The sequence below is a fragment of the Mytilus galloprovincialis genome, chromosome 8, assembly GCF_965363235.1.
Source record: "Mytilus galloprovincialis chromosome 8, xbMytGall1.hap1.1, whole genome shotgun sequence".
NCBI classification, from domain to species: domain Eukaryota; kingdom Metazoa; phylum Mollusca; class Bivalvia; order Mytilida; family Mytilidae; genus Mytilus; species Mytilus galloprovincialis.
Window position 1 is genome coordinate 20456164 of NC_134845.1, and position 17119 is coordinate 20473282.

Genomic DNA, 17119 nt, shown 5'->3' on the forward strand with positions numbered 1-17119 from the left:
CTGGACATGCATGAAACATTTGCAAATGGACGTCAAGGAACCTACAAACAATGCAAGAAGAAATATGATATCAGTCGCACTGTGCCCTAATAATTTATATTTGGGCAAGTCAGTAGTGGTTACGTATTGTATTAGTTCAGTTTTACTCTACTTTTGACTAAAAACATCATTTGACTTAGCATTTAACGGCATACGATACAGTTTTGATCCCATATTTAAATTTTGCTGAAAATTTGCATATAGGCTATTTTTTGCCTAATTAAATCAAACATGTAATAAAAAATATACCTCCATGTGCTACTTTTTTGAGTAAAATGAGGTCCAAATCTTATATAATTGCTCAAAATTCGGATTTGTGGACGTATTTTTCCTTTCGACAGAAATACATAACTTGTTTGTTTTAAAAGATAAACACAAGCTGTTTTTTGTTAAATTATTTGTTAATTCTGTTTTATATAAATGTCCTGTTTGTGCAATTTGTTTTTCAAATAACTCATATATATCAAATATTCACGAATGTAGAAAAACGTCATTTTTTGCTGTATATTAATCAAATTTAAAAAAATTGCACTATATACGTTTTTGTGAAATTTGGCACCCATATTCCTCTTACGTAATCAAACCAAATGGCATTTTAAAAAAAGAGGGGTCCATGAACTTGTTTTCAAGTTAGATGAGTTTGAATGATAAAAATCAGTCGAAAACTGAATCTTTTAGTCATAAGTCATAGTTTGACGTCGCGAAAATAACAATTTACGTTAGAAACGTCATTACCTCCCCTGTAACTGTATCGTATGCCCTTTTAAAAATATCAGCATTTACCCTCTTAGCCCGTATTTTCCCATATACTTTTATACTAATATAGATTGAGTTTCAAATGTTTAATGAATGGATGTGTTTTCCTTTTTAAAAGTGTTCATTTATCAACTGGATATTGATTTGATACTTGGTATATATTGTATTATGAGTGGTCAAATAAATATAAGTGGCGTTCAGGTTGCCTTTTTTCAATTAATTATAGAGATAAAACACTTAGAAAATTAAAAGAAAAATTGAAATGTCCTAGTTTCGCTATGTGATCAATTGACGTACTAGCACAAGCAGAAGTTTTAAAGTACATTTCTCGGTTACTTATGAAAAGAGAATAAATGTAGAATACATAATTTGTATACCGCTTTCCAATTAAGATATTCATTCAACCTTAACAGTTCAGGGAATACTATTATAGATGATGTTATTACGTGTTACAGGATTATTAACTGAAGATAAATGTAGAAGATTCTGATATCCTTTGTTGTGATTTTTATTAGCTTTGTAATGCCAATTATTTCTTGTTAATTCTTAGGTGATATAAAGTTATCATAATCATCTGGTACAGGATGACATTCTTTCTTGAATTACTGATTTACTGATTTTGTAGGCAGGTGTATGCTTACATTGTGACCTCTTAAGAATTTTACTGAGAAAGAATAGCATTCCAATGAGATACAGATGAATGGCACCTATAAGGGTTTAAAGTTCCAAAACTTTAAAAGAAAACAACCAGAATAAATGAACTAAAAACATCACTGAACAGGACAGTTTCAAATAAAACCAAAAGTTCTGTGGAATAATGAGAAAGATACCAAGATCTACACAATCAAAAACAATTTGTCAAAACAACTGATAATAATATGGCAAAACGAATAAAAGATGAATAGATTGACAAAACAGTATACAAAAAGTAAAATCACAAAAGAACAGAACTTCGAAGAAAATTCAAAAAGGAAAGTCCTTAATATATATATATATATTTATTAAGAAACTACCCCTGTACAACGGGGGCACTTGCAGGCAGGGTACCCACACATGCGTCTAAGAGAATATACAATGAATAATGTACAATTAAATAAAATACACATAGGACAATATCAAAGTTAACAATTAATTCTCTTTTTAAAACAAGTCAACATTCATGTAAAACATAACAACATTATATATAAATATAAAATCTCAACATTTAGGGAGACATCCATTAAGTTGCACACAGCATATATGTAATGGGTATTAGATCTATAACATCATGCTCACAGTTAGCTTAATTTTCTAAAATTGAAGATCTGTAAGAGTACATTTCAATAAAAACATCTTTTTACTAAAAGTGTCAACATGTTTACAAACATTTGGATCAACCTTATAAAAATATTCACCTAGCAGTATGTTTATTTTTTCTTAGGACGGTAACTATGTGAAGCAAAAGTCGGGGAAGTTAGTACTTAGGTACTCATTTATATCGGCAAAATACTTATTTTCAAAATCAAATCCTTAATCAAATGGCAATATTAAAAGCTCAAACACATCAAGAAATGGATAACAAGTGTTATATTCAGGAAAATGGCCATTGTTATATTATAGTTCGTTTCTTGTGTGTTACATTTTAATGTTATGTTTCTGTCGTGTCGTAGTTTTCTTATATTGATGCGTTTCCCTCAGTTTTAGTTTGTAACCCGGATTTTAATTTCTCTATCGATTTATGAATTTCGAACAGTAGTATACTACTGTTGCCTTCATTTATATTCTCGTTTTGGTACAGGGATTTTTCCTATGTAGAAAATGGTGGATTAATCTTCGTTTTAAAGTCGCGTAGTTACATTATATTGACAACGATGTATGATCAAAAACAAACAGACTGAATAGGTAAAAATGTCGAAAATTTGGATGTAGCAGTCAACATTGTTTATAATGTTAATCACTATAATTACAAACAAATATGTTAAAAAAGAAACACAAAAAGGTATATAGGCAAAACACATTAGCAAAACTGCAAGACAAGAATACAAAATTTTACCATAGCACAATAGCAGTTACGCAATTACAGGATGTCTAAGTACAACGCAATGTAACAAAAGTAACAAAGAAACACAAAAGGGCACATAGACAAAACACATTAGCAAAAATTAAAGGCAAGAAAACCTAAATTTACCATAGCACAATAACACAATGACAGGGCGTATTATTACAGAGCCACGCCAAATCGATATCACCAAATAAAGACTTAACAGTACACAAGTAATATTCAAAAAGACAAATGAAAGATAACACTACACAGAAACTAGAGATTAAGAGACACTCTCCAAAAAAAGGTCCAAACTTAAATCAAGTGCTCCGACAAAAGATTTAAGTAGGTCGTGTTTCATAGTGACAATTTTCATTATCACGAGGTAAAAACATGTTGTAATAATCGTTTAAAGTAAATGCTGTAATTAACTTTAAAATCAGACAAAAAAAATTACTCAACCGATTAAATGTGTTTGTGTATCTTTTCGTATCTTAATTCATGATTATTTAAATAATTTCATATTTAAGCAGAAACTAACCGACGTAAGTATCCACCTATCGCATTACCTAATCACGTATGGTTCGAGTTCTTTACATCTTTAATAATAATTACTAGTATTAAAAATTAGATCATTGAAGAATTTTAAAGGGTGTTAGTTTGTCCTCATAGAATACGAGTTCACACACATATATCATAACTATTTGCTTAAAAAATAAACGGCGATTAGATTTATAAATTGTGTTTTTATTAATACAGTTGTGGAGGTAATTTAATTACCATGACAGTAATGTTTTAGTTCTATAGTGCACACTTCTACACAAAACAATCGAGACAAGCATTTTTATTTATTTCAATAAATAGAATTTGTGTTAAGAGGGTACTGAAATACTATTAATTCTATATCGATGAGCATGTTCATCCCATCTATACTATATGCAATTATATAAAATAATGAGGTGTAGATTTAGTATGATGAAGTGCACCGCTAATTCAAGTCCACATTGATTTGCATGTTAAACTTGGGATTACTTAAATTTAATGTTGAAGCAACGCGTTAGGGTGTCTTGTACTGAAACAAATCAACATATATGCCTCTAATGGATGGAATTGTTTAATTATATGCAAGTTTTTCAATCAAAAATATACGTCAAAAGTGTTTTACGATCACAAGTCATTCAGTTTTCATTTGAAACGAAAATTACCTAAATATTCCTCAAATTTTGAAAGTTACACCGGTACCTATTTGGAGGAAGTATTTTGGATCAAATATGTACTAATTTCTGTGCTTGCTAATAAGACAACTATCCACCAGAGTTCAAATGACAAAGATATAAATACGGCCTTCATCAATATAAAAACCCCGTACCGTTTAGTCAACTATATATATAAAGCCTCGATAGAAAAAATGTGAATCAATTTAAACGAAAAAACTATCGGCCTATTTTATAAGAATACTGTACTACAATTTATAAAAAAACAAACATGGACATTCTTTTTTTATATATTTAATAAACTATATCATATAGTCTTTATATGATTCAGCTATACAAATACTTACAGAATATGAACTTATTGAGTTTTGACGATTTAATCTTCATTCTTTGTTTAATTCAAATATTAGCTCATAAATTAGAAGTTTGAAATTGATTAAATTGATGGCTTTAGTTCATTATAAGATATTATTAGATTATATCAGAACAAGTAACGGTATCAGGACAAGTTTAACATTGCTTAGTTTAAGGTTAATTATGTCACAGTCAATAAATTAAGAGATAACTGTATTGTATTTGAAGCTTTGCGGACGTCCATCGGTAGTTTTATTGTCGCAAATTGAGTTTACCTGGCGACGCGGAGCGGAGACAGGTAAACGGATATTTGCGACAGTAAAACTACCGATGGACGTCCGCAAAGCTTCAAATACAATACAGTTATCTCTATTCTAATTCAATTCTCCTAACCTAGCTTAACCTAGTTTTATTGATCCAATTTGAATGTTTACGATGTACGTTTCATGGCTATTTACGTTATCCATCCGCCAAGAAATAGTTCCTTTACCTGAAGTCAAAATTAAGCTTGTGTGAATAAATTTTTATATCAAAGTACTAAGAGGTGAAAAACTATACTTTTAAGAAAATTCACAATTTATTAAACAAGAAATAATAACGTAAATTCCAAGTCCTCTCGGCGAGTTTTATCAACATTGTCAACTGTCATGGCCGATCACAAAGTGGTGCGAAGAAGTAAACAACACAATCTACGGCTGTGCAGCGTTCCCTGTTATATTGTAGTTAAAGACTTGGACAGTTGAATTATGGACTTCAAACTGTTTGTTATACAAAACAGGTAATGACATTTGATTGTTAATTTGTGTGTTTGTCAAGTTCAAACAGTGCGTGTTGAAGGAAGTAGCTGGATTTGGCGGCAAGGGCATTGCATTTGGCTGTGTACAAATTGACACTGGTGCGGTTGAACCCGATTTATCACTTCCATTCTCAGTATTGCCAAGGAGAATGGCAGAATACTGCCTCTTCTGTTTCTCAGAGGAGTCCTGATAGAAGAATTCCAAAATGGCCTCCGACTTGTGTCCTGTAATTTTCATTATATCTGTCTTTGACACACCTTGTTGTGCCAAAACAGTTACAGTTGTTGCCCTCACACAATGGTTTGTGTATATCTGACTTAGTCCAGCACTTTTAGATATGTCGACCATCATGATGTTTAACAGTCTTTCCCCTACAGGCCTTGATATGTACCACATCTCATCCTCATTATTAACTTTGACTCTAGGTTGTTGAAAGAATATATTGGATGTAGGGTTCCTTTTGGAAAGATATTTCGTCAAGGCAGCAACAGGACAGTCTGGCTTTTTTGTTTCGTACATCCTAGGTTTAATAATTTTTTGATTGTCATCTAGTCCCCCTTTATGATTCTTTGTCGTCTCACTCACTGCCATCTCTACGTAACGACGGCTACAATCGTCTGATTTAACAACAAAGGTTTTGTCAGTGAAAAACCTTTGGTTTTCCCGGCCCCTCCTTCCAAAACTCAAAACTAGGTCAAACCAAATTTTTCTTTGAAGAGTCTTAGGGTTTTCAGTTGATAAAGCATCTGATGACCTCAGTTTATGCAAATCACCTTTTATTTATGAAATGGATGAATGATGTTTGGTCCTGTCCATTCCTTCCCTCTGAACCTTCTTTATCATGGCCAAAAACATTTTATTTCATTTAAGGAAAGCTGACATGATGGAATACGTCTTACTAAAAGGTGGTGCCCTAAGGTGTCTATTTATAGATGCCCGGATCCCAACTAAAGTACTTTTGGCATAATATTCTCAGTCTGTACTACGGACCTCAGCATAGAATTCAGTCAAGACATCATTCAATTGTTCAATTGTATAATTCTCAAAGGTTGCATAAAAGAGGGACGAAAGATACCAAAGGGACAGTCAAACTCATAAATCTAAAACAAACTGACAACGCCATGGCTAAAAATAAAAAAGACAAACAGAAAAACAATAGTACACACGACAAAACATAGAAAACTAAAGAATAAACAACACGAACCCCACCAAAAACTAGGGGTGATCTCAGGTGCTCCGGAAGGGTAAGCAGATCCTGCTCCACATGTGGCACCCGTCGTGTTGCTTAAGTGATTACAAATCCGGTAAATAGTCTAATTCGGTAGGTCATATTCATGAAAGGGGATTGTAGTTACGACGTAAGGAACATATCCGATATCATTTGTGAAACGGTTATTCCATAACGGTCAACCAACTCGTGATGGCGTCCGTAAAATTTACGAAGGGATGATTTCAACTTCACCATTTGGAACTCTTGGTTTAATAGCTTCCTTGTGAGCAGCAAACCTCTATCAAGAAAATCATGATAGGAAATGCAAGCACGGGAATATCGTATCAATTGGGAGATATATACCCCGTATGCAGGTGCTGCTGGAATGTTGCTACTTAGAAATGGAAAGTTCACAATTGGAAAGCTGAAATCATCTCTTTTGTCGTAAAGTTTTGTTTTCAACCGACCCTCATTGTCAATTTCTAGATGTAAGTCAAGATATGAAGCCGACTTAACTGTATCTGTAGTATCCTTTATCTCTAGTTCGATTGGATAGATGCGTTCCACATAGTCACCAAATTTTGAATTGTTTAGTGAAAGAACATCATCTATATAGCGGAAAGTAGAGTTAAAGGATATTGCTAACTTCTTATCTTTCTTCCTAAGAAGTTCCTGCATGAAGTCAGCCTCATAATAATAAAGAAACAAGTCGGCGAGTAGAGGGGCACAGTTTGTTCCCATTGGAATGCCGACAGTCTGTTGAAAAACACGTCCTCCGAACGTAACAAATATGTTATGAATCAAGAAATCAAGCATCTTGATAATATCAGTTTCAGAGAATTTTTTGTTTGAATCAGAGTGATTCTTTACAAAGTAGGATTTATCCCTCCCTAAGACAAGATACTTGTATCTACGTTGGCCATTCTTTTTTATGAAGCAAAGTAATATCAACTCTTTCAATTTGTCTTTTAGTTTGGAATGTGGAATACTTGTGTACAGGGTAGAAAAGTCAAATGTTTTAATACTGTTACAAGATGAAAGAGAGTTAGATTGTATGTACTCTAAAAGATCTTTTGAATTTTTAAGTATCCACATCTGATTCACGCCACCTCTAGAATAGGCAGTTTCACAATAACTTTGCATCTTTCTCTATATCGGTTAACCACTCTGAAATTTAGAATTATGATACATGTATTGAAATTATTATACTTTATTTTATGCAATATGTATAAAAAAGAAGGTGTCGTATGATTGCCAATGAGACAACTATCCACAAAAGACCAAAATGAAACAGACATTAACAACTATAGGTCACCGTACGGCCTTTAACAATGTATGCTTGTGGCAAAAAATCAACAGTAAAACTACTGATGGATGTTCAAAAGCTTCAAATATTCTAACATGTATCTCATCAATTTATTTTTTCAATACTCATCTAAAAACTTGCACTTTTTATGAAAAATGTTCTTTTTGTTAGTGTTTTCCATGCGTTCTTAATGCAAGAAAACAGTTGGCTTATGTAGTCATAAACAAGGGAAATTTACCTATGACATTATTGCATGATATAGCGTGTAAATTGTTGAAGAATTCAACATTGTGTAGTCTAATTTGCCTTTTTTTTTAATTTAGCATTAAAACAATGACTAGAATAAACTTCTTTATATATTTTGCAGGTGCTTCATGTAGATAAAAATGGAAGTCTCGTAAGCTGCGTAAAACTTAGCACCATGCGAATGATGAATATATAACATACAAGTGCAACACATGATTAAATTGGATATGAAAAATTCATATAAAAGGCAATATTGGAAGACGTGACGGAAGAAAACATTAAAATCTATAAATAGAAAGGACCAGTTGATCAAGATATGGTGTAATGAAACATATGCATGATATATATGTATGCTACATTGTAATTGCCATGAAGAAATTGAAGTTTTATAATCGCTTGTTGAATTGATTGTGGATTTCAAGGTATCTTGTGTAATACCATTACTAGGAAGATACGTGTGGAAACATGATGTTGGGATGTATAACAGTATTTTAAATTTAGCAAATTTCATGAAATTATAAGTGAACAGAAATTTCAATCTTATGCATGCAGAAATATCAGACGAAAACATAATGTAAAATTGTACAATGAACACTTGTAATTGCATGAACTAAACGTTTGCAAGTATAAAGTTTAGTTTTAGAGGCAGTATACCATGGCCAAATGGACAGTTAGCAGTGATTGCGGAAACTAATATAAGCTACATGTAGATCGATTTTGTTTATGATTACATACATGTACATTTTTTTATGTTGTTTTTTTTTAAAGGAAAAGGAATTCCAAATACATACAAATCTTTATTATATACATCAATTTATTTTTATTTTAACACATACGCCTAAATATCTTTACTCCATATTTAGTTTGCTTCTTCGTAGATTTGCTCAGTGCCTCGTCTAGTATATTTTCTTTCTCATTTGTTGATAATATCGGGAACCTCCCGCCAGTTGTCTTCTCTTTGTTTTCTTCTGCTATACTGTCAACCACTTCCATCATGTCAATTAAATCTTGGTCTTTTTCCGGATCATTCACCAGTTCTACTGTAATAAATATGACTATGGTCAAATTATGAACTGTCTTTTTTATGTAAATTCAGAAATTATTTCGAGCATTAATTAGTGCAATCTTGTCATTTTATACATGATGCGATTTGAATTTTTGCAATATTAAGAAAAATCCTGTTTAATTTGATTCATATATAACAAAAGGAAGCAAGTTTTAATTTTTTTAGAGATTATGACAAGGGCTGTCACCGTTTTCGGAATAATTAAAACATCGCAATAATTTATGTATTTACAGTACATTTTGTATTTGTCAACTGATGTGTCAATTTTTTAAAAAGTCTCACATTTTTGTATTGAAGAAGCCATAATTGCCTGGCTCACTGTGTTTAGAGCCCCCCCCCCTTTTTCCTTGAAAAATTTAGTTGGTTACAATGTATAGAGAATCACTGAAGCATGACCAAAGCGGGACCTCTCTAATACAGTCAGTGGGTCCCCAAAGCTAGGTTAGGAGAACTCGAATTAGAATAGAGATAACTATTGTATTTGAAGCTTTGCGGACGTCCATCAGTAGTTTTACTGTCGCAAATATCCGTTTACCTGTCTCCGCTCCGCGTCGCCAGGTAAACTCAATTTGCGACAGTAAAACTACCGATGGACGTTCACAAAGCTTCAAATAGAGTACAGTTACCTCTTAATTTGAAGCTTTACAGAGGTCAGGTAAACTCAATTTGCAACAGTAAAACTACCGATGTAGCTTCAAATACAATACAGTAATCTCTCATAACTTTGGGCTATATCCTCAATAACCCCTTTAGCACCTCCAGCATTTTTTCCCTGAATTTGATTTGACAGAGAACCTCTATTTTCCCTAAAGGCAAACACAGAGAAAGGAATAAAAAGGTTGAAACAACTAACAGTGATCAATATTAGAACATTTATATTAAATGGAAAGTGAATTATGAAGTGCAAAATTAAAGAAAGCCTGAATAGTCCCCGTTTATTGTTACGGGATGTAAATGTACATGTAGGGTGTTAAAATGTTTGACATGCTCTAGCCTAAGAAAAGTGATGGTATAAAAGGGTCAAGGTATAAGCTGTGCAGATTAAAATCTGCTTAGAAATTGTTAATTTAAAACCTACAAGCAACTCCATCAGTAGGGTTATCACCCAAAACACCACTTGTGTCTACGTCGTCTGCTGTAACCACTGCCGGCACTGCCGTAGGTTCGTATTGATCGGCTTCTGGCACTTCTCCTGTTGTTTCTTCGGCTACAGTTTGATCAGCTGATTGTAACCCATCCAAAACATCTGTTTCCAAGTGGAAATTTGGTATCAACGGGCCCAAAAGATCCAGTTATGTCATGTCAAAATCGTCGTCTGACGTAGCCATTGTTATTGTTTTCGAAGTATTTATGTCACAAGATTCATACGCAAGGAATTTTGTGAAGCGGCTCCGACGGGTACATTGTAATTGTACGCTTGACAAAAGCCAATGAGAAAGCGTGTTACATAAAAATTGCATTAGAATAGTTTTTGTCTTGGATAGGAAAGCTTCCTATATTAATAGTTACATAGTGTGCTAGTGACCTTATACGATATATATGGGGTCAGTAAATTCCATATTGGATGAGAGCGAAGCTTGAATCACTGTGTGGGATTTATTGAACCGATATTTATCGTATTAAGTCACTAGCACACTGTGTAACAAAATTTTCCATACCGACTTTCTTTTCTATTTCTTATTGATTTCGCAAAAGCTTAATTAGAAATTATGTTATTGTATTATGAATAAAAAAGCAGCTTTATATTGATCACCTAAAATATTCTTTCTTAGTATTATATACCGTTCTGGAATTGACATACCGGTTTCGGAGAACGTGTTCTTCAACAGACTGTCGGCATTCCAATGGGAAATAACTTAGCCCCTCTACTTGCCGACTTGTTTCTTTATTATTATGAGGCTGACTTTAAGCAGGAACTTCTTAGGAAGAAAGATAAGAAGTTAGCAATATCCTTTAACTCTACTTTCCGCTATATAGATGATGGTCTTTCACTAAATAATTCAAAATTTGGTGACTATGTGGAACGCATCTATCCCATCGAGCTAGAGATAAAGGATACTACAGATACAGTTAAGTCAGCCTCATATCTTGACTTACATCTAGAAATTGACAATGAGGGTAGGTTGAAAACAAAACTTTACGACAAAAGAGATGATTTCTGCTTTCCAATTGTGAACTTTCCATTTCTAAGTAGCAACATTCCAGCAGCACCTGCATACGGTGTAAATATCTCCCAATTGATACGATATTCCCGTGCTTGCATTTCCTATCATGATTTTCTTGATAGAGGGTTGCTGCTCACAAGGAAGAGTTGGTTGACCGGTATGGAATAACCGTTTCACAAATGATATCGGATATGTTCCTTACGTCGTAACTACAATCCCCTTCCCTTTCATGAATGTGACCTACCGAATTAAACTATTTACCGGATTTGTTATCACATAAGAAACACGACGGGTGCCACATGTGGAGCAAAATCTGCTTACCCTTCCGGAGCACCTGAGATCACCCGTAGTTTTTTTATAGGGTTCGTGTTGTTTATTTTTTAGTTTTCTATGTTGTGTCATGTGTGCTTGTCTTTTTCATTTTTAGCTATGGCGTTGTCAGTTTGTTCTAGATTTATGAGTTTGATTGTCCCTTTGGTATCTTTCGTCCCTCTTTTACGTCGTATGTCGTGTCATATAGTTTATTCCACGTCTCATTGTTTTTCACATAGCAATAAACTTGTCACAATCGTTTTTAGATTTATTTCAGACGAAAAATCAAAGCAGGAAAGCATGCCATTTAATAATAAATAATTACATTAGATGTATGTTTCATTATAATACGTTATTCTGATTGGCTAACTGCACATCTTGCGTTATTCCTTGTTCAATTCCATTACACAATAAAATTTATCTCTCACGATGACACGAGGTCACACAATAAAGGTGAATTAAATAAAAACTTGATAAAAATCGTGTTTTCATGATCCTAGCTAAAAAATGTAGTTATACGTATTGAATGCTTCCTTTTGTAACTTCATACGAAACACAAATAATCAGTTAATAATTCATATGATCATAGAATCATAAATGTATGGTTAATGAGTCTTTTTTTGTCTAATATCATGCATTATTTCTGCTGTATAGGAATTTGCTTCTGTTTATTTTCGATTTTAGCAAGAAAGTAGAAAATTACCTACGTTATTAAGCAGATATATGTTGAATAATTAAAAGGAAAAGCCATTTATAATCCTCGCTTGAGATTTCTCTGTATAACGTGTCAGATATTATTTATTTATTGGAATCTAGGGATTATACATTTTAAAATATTGAATTTTTCCGAAAACTAAGGACTTTCTTGTCCCAGGAATAGATTACCTTAGCCGTATTTGGCACAACTTTTTGGAATTTTGGATCCTCAATGCTCTTCAACTTTGTACTTGTTTGGCTTTATAACTATTTTGATATGAGCGTCACTGATGAGTCTTATGTAGACGAAACGCGCGTCTGGCGTACTAAATTATAATCCTGGTACTTTTGATAACTATTGATTGTATTAAATAGATATTGTCGTAATCTATGTCTAACTTTCTACATGTTTTAAATGTGTACACTTTAAGCGTTAACTTTATTAATGAGGTAAGAGTCTTCTTGTCTTTAAATTATATTTTGATTGTTTTAACTGGATTGTTACGGTTCTATTAACTTGTTACAATCATTTAATAGACTTAAACAGAAGCAGAGGGAAATGTAAGGTGAAAATAATATTGAATGTGTTTGCACACAGACTTGCAATGTTGGATGGTTGTCTCATTGGCACTCATACTTCATCTGCTTATTTTATATTGAAAATATTTGTTGGTTTGATGATGTTCAATGAATACCACATGATCAGCCTGCATACAGGATTATTTTGTAAAATTGTTTTTTTTAGCTGAATCATTATATTATTATGTATCCAACAATTAAAGTTTAAAGCAGTATTTCACATTTTTAATACCATATCAAAAGATTGTAACATTAATTAAAAAGATATTGTAATTTAAATGGTTTGATTCTGATTAACAATTTTGATTATTTCTCTAAACAACTATCCAATAATAATGTGTACTTTTTATTGCGAGGGTGGAGTTGGAATACCAATAAAAGAACAAAAAAGACAATTTTTGTATACGGGTTTTAATGTGGATATTTTTTTCACCTAGTTAACCTTGATATATTTTCTTGCAATGTAGTAAAAATATCTGTATTACTTAAATTATAATTAAGTTCTATAATATGGATTCTTCAATCTGTAAATAAAAATGAAAAACTGTTTTGGATTCTAACATAGCTTAGATTATTATTACATGATTAAAAATTTACTATAACTAAGCTTAATTAGCATCAAGCAAAGTCGATAGGTTATTTAAAGGAGACATTTCAATAGATAATGAATCGTCTGTTCCAATATAATATATATTATTAGAATGAAAGTTAGAACATGTTTATCCTCATATCTATCTCCATATAGTTCGGATAGAAAGTTTCTTGGAGGATAAGGTTTAAAGAGATAGGACCCATATCCCGGAATGTATTCAATCAGGACTATTAGAGGTTTGTCTTTCAATTACTTTTTTATTTACAGCGTCCATGTTTCAAGTACGAACTTGAGGATCTATTAGTATAATTATACGGTGATTCTGAATCAGGGACAGTCTATACTAGGTAGTCCCTGTCTGAATATATGTTTAGATTAGACATTCCTGTACATTGACATTTTGATTGATTATGGAAAATTTCTAAATTTTGTTCATTTATGGAAAATTTGAAATTCTGTTTGATAATGGAAAAGAACATCTACACAAAGAGCTCAAAATGTCAATTGAAAATTAATTATTAGTTTGTCTTTACTTTACTAATTAATGCAAGATGCACTTCGTTACAACCTTTGACAAAAACACATGACATTGCAGTATTGTATCAAAGCCCGTGGCAGATTATTTTTACATTATGAAATACGTCAAATGTTTTTGTAAATTATTTTCCCGAAAATTCGTAGACTGTAATATCTATATGCCATGAGATTGAAACAAATAAAACTTTTAACTTTTTAATGAAACAAATGCTTTGTGAAATGACCATTCTCCTGGTATGATTGTCTTAGCTCGAAATGTTTGAAAAGATAATTATTTTATATAATAAGGTTTCTAGTATTTTCCTCGCCTTTCCAAAAAGTAAATTTCACCTTCATTATTGTAAATACAACGCATGTCATAACCAACACAATCATGCTCTGATTGATTCCTTTACCACCTGTATAGTTTGTCCTTTTGTAGCAGCGGTTTAAACAATCAGTCGATTATTGACATGCTATGACGTTTATAATGGTGTTTTGTTCATCATGTATTGTTTTAACATCTCTGATGAATTCGCTACTATTTTAATAACAATAGATATTGATAAAACTTCCCATCATTATTTCAAATTTAAGGATTTTCTACAACACGTTTTTAAATCTGAAACAAAATAACCATAAATGATTCATCTTTTTAAGATCAGATATCACTTGGTTACAATGGCTCAACTATTTGTTTAAATATTACCGGCAACAGTTGCAAATTATCATGAATCCTTCGTAAATATGTTTTATAACCTCATTGTTAATTCAGAATTTATTTTCTCTGTTTGCAGTTATAACACGATTTAATTCTGAGTACTTTGTAGAATCAGTTACTGTTTTATATTAAATCTAGTCATTATAAAAATTGCGGTCTTTTAACCTATTTATGTAAAGCAAGGTTACACCCGAATGCTGCTGATAACATGATATTGTTTGGGGGATTGATGGTCACATTTTTATGATTACATAGTCGAGTAAAATTCATTATGACATCAGTTGCTTTTTAAAAAGAGCCATTTACAATAATTGTAAGTTTTTCTCCCGACCGAGGACTCTATAATCATACAATCTACAAACCAGATGAAGCATAAATTTAACGTTGGTAAGAAAAAAGGCAACAGAAGCGTACATAAGTTCCAATCTCATAGATCAATAAAGAAATGTACACTTCTGCAGGGTATTGCAAAATGATAAATATTCAGTACAGCCTTAGCTCGTACCGTCGAAAGATATACTAGTTTTAACTTTTGCATGTATTGTTTTCTATGTTTTGATTCGATTAACAACGTTACAATAGAAAATAGGATGATAATAATAATTTTACGAGAAACTTATTTTAGTTTCTTAACTAAAACTGTCTCGCTGATTAAAAAAACAAAAATCAATATATTTTATAAACAGTAATCACTAGAGGGTCACAGGACATAACCCTTTAGATAAACGTTATAAGATATTTCAATATTATTTCTGGGTTAAACCACAGGCTTTTAAACTTGCATATTAAGGAAAACCTAAAATAAATTCAATATTTCCTCATTGTGATATTTTGAAAATGATATTTATACAACAATCTTATCCCGCAATCAATTAGTACTAACCAATATATTGAGAGTTCATACGTCATGTAAAGTCAGAGAAAGCATGACTTTGTGCAATGCCAAAAAAAAAGTAATCAACGAATTGTGGTACTGTACATGTGAAAGTACGAATGAGTGTGACAATAATATTTAATTAGATTTTAATCTATTAATAACAAAATCAATATTGGTACCGATGAAAACAATATTCAAAGATTTAATTACGGTGTTGAATTGGTTATCTTTTAGAAAAAGTTTCTTTAAAGGATAGATATTTTTATTCGAAGTATATCTAAGTACGTGCGCTTGATTTACAACATCACTGAAAATATTCATATATGATAGCCTATTTCGTTTGTAATAGGTTGTATACAGGTACAGCAAAACGCCAAAACTAAATCTTTGTCTATTTATAAATATAAATAGATAAAATTGATGGTTGAAGAATACATGAGAAATAAATGCTTTAAGTTTTGAGTTTCCTTTACAAACCAATTTAAATATTATAAAAAAAACCAGTATTGGAGAACGAAATCTTACAATATCTTTATTGGTCTTCACCCTATAATGTTAAAAAAACCTCTTTTGATGATTAAGTAACAATACAGATTAATGTTTGTAATTAAAAAAAGAGATTCCCTTTATGGTTTACTATATGCTTTGTCCTTTCGTAACAGTGGTATAAATCTAAGTTGATTATTGTAAAATTGGAACAGTTATTGTTATTTATTTGCTATGACTATCAGATATAAATATTTGTATCATGTTTTCAAAGTTATGATATCTCTGATGTATACAGTTTTATATTCGTAACAATATTTAATTATTATAGTTATCAGTGATATTCTATCATTATTTTTAATGCTGTGGGTTTTATCTTAAACACGATTTTTTAACAAAGTGAAACAACATAACAATGAATAATGCGTGTTTGTTTAACCAAATTTCACTTTAAATACATTATTGTCATCAATGAAAAAATGATATTGTTCAGGAGAAGTAGATTTTTACACAATTGAAGAAATTATACCAATTTTGTTTATATAAATTGTTTCAAACAAGTAACATTTGCATTAATTGTAAAATTTTAACACAGTAAAACTGAGATTTTTTTTCGATAAATGGACATCATTACCATGATTTAAAACAGATAATCATTTGAAAACTTAAAAATGAAATAAAAAAAACTTTAATACCAGTCAGAAACTATACTGTATTTCAGAAATAGGGTTTGATACAATAACAAATTTTTCAATCATATTACTGTGTCACACTATCTAGCAATCGTTCTTTATACCATATAAATCAAGGTTGACAGATAACAAAAAGCAATAAACCTGCATTATACGTGTATGGTCTCCTGGTATCCCGCTTTTGATATGGGAGACCGGTTATATTCCAGTTACTGTTTACGACACAGTTTCAAACGACCATTTATTATGATTTAATTAAAAATAAAAGCTTCTGTTTGTAAACATCGTTTGAAGTGTAACGAAAAGAGTCGAAAAATTAAAACCGTTTAAAAAACATTTTTCGGAAACATCCATAGATAGGTTCACACTTTTAAAATATAGTTACTCCGCTATTTTCAAATGCTTTTATATAGTATATATTATCAGATTTTGTTGCTCTTTGGCTAATATTGAACCTAGGGCTGATAATACATGC

The 17119-nt window shown here is 31.6% G+C and overlaps 1 long non-coding RNA gene across 1 annotated transcript; it reads left to right on the forward strand.

The window, feature by feature from the left end:
- Positions 1–4777: 4777 nt before the first annotated feature.
- LOC143085290 (uncharacterized) lies at positions 4778–8687 on the forward strand. Its single transcript, XR_012981292.1, has 2 exons — positions 4778–5161; positions 8064–8687. It is a non-coding gene; the product is annotated as an uncharacterized LOC143085290 (long non-coding RNA).
- Positions 8688–17119: the final 8432 nt, after the last annotated feature.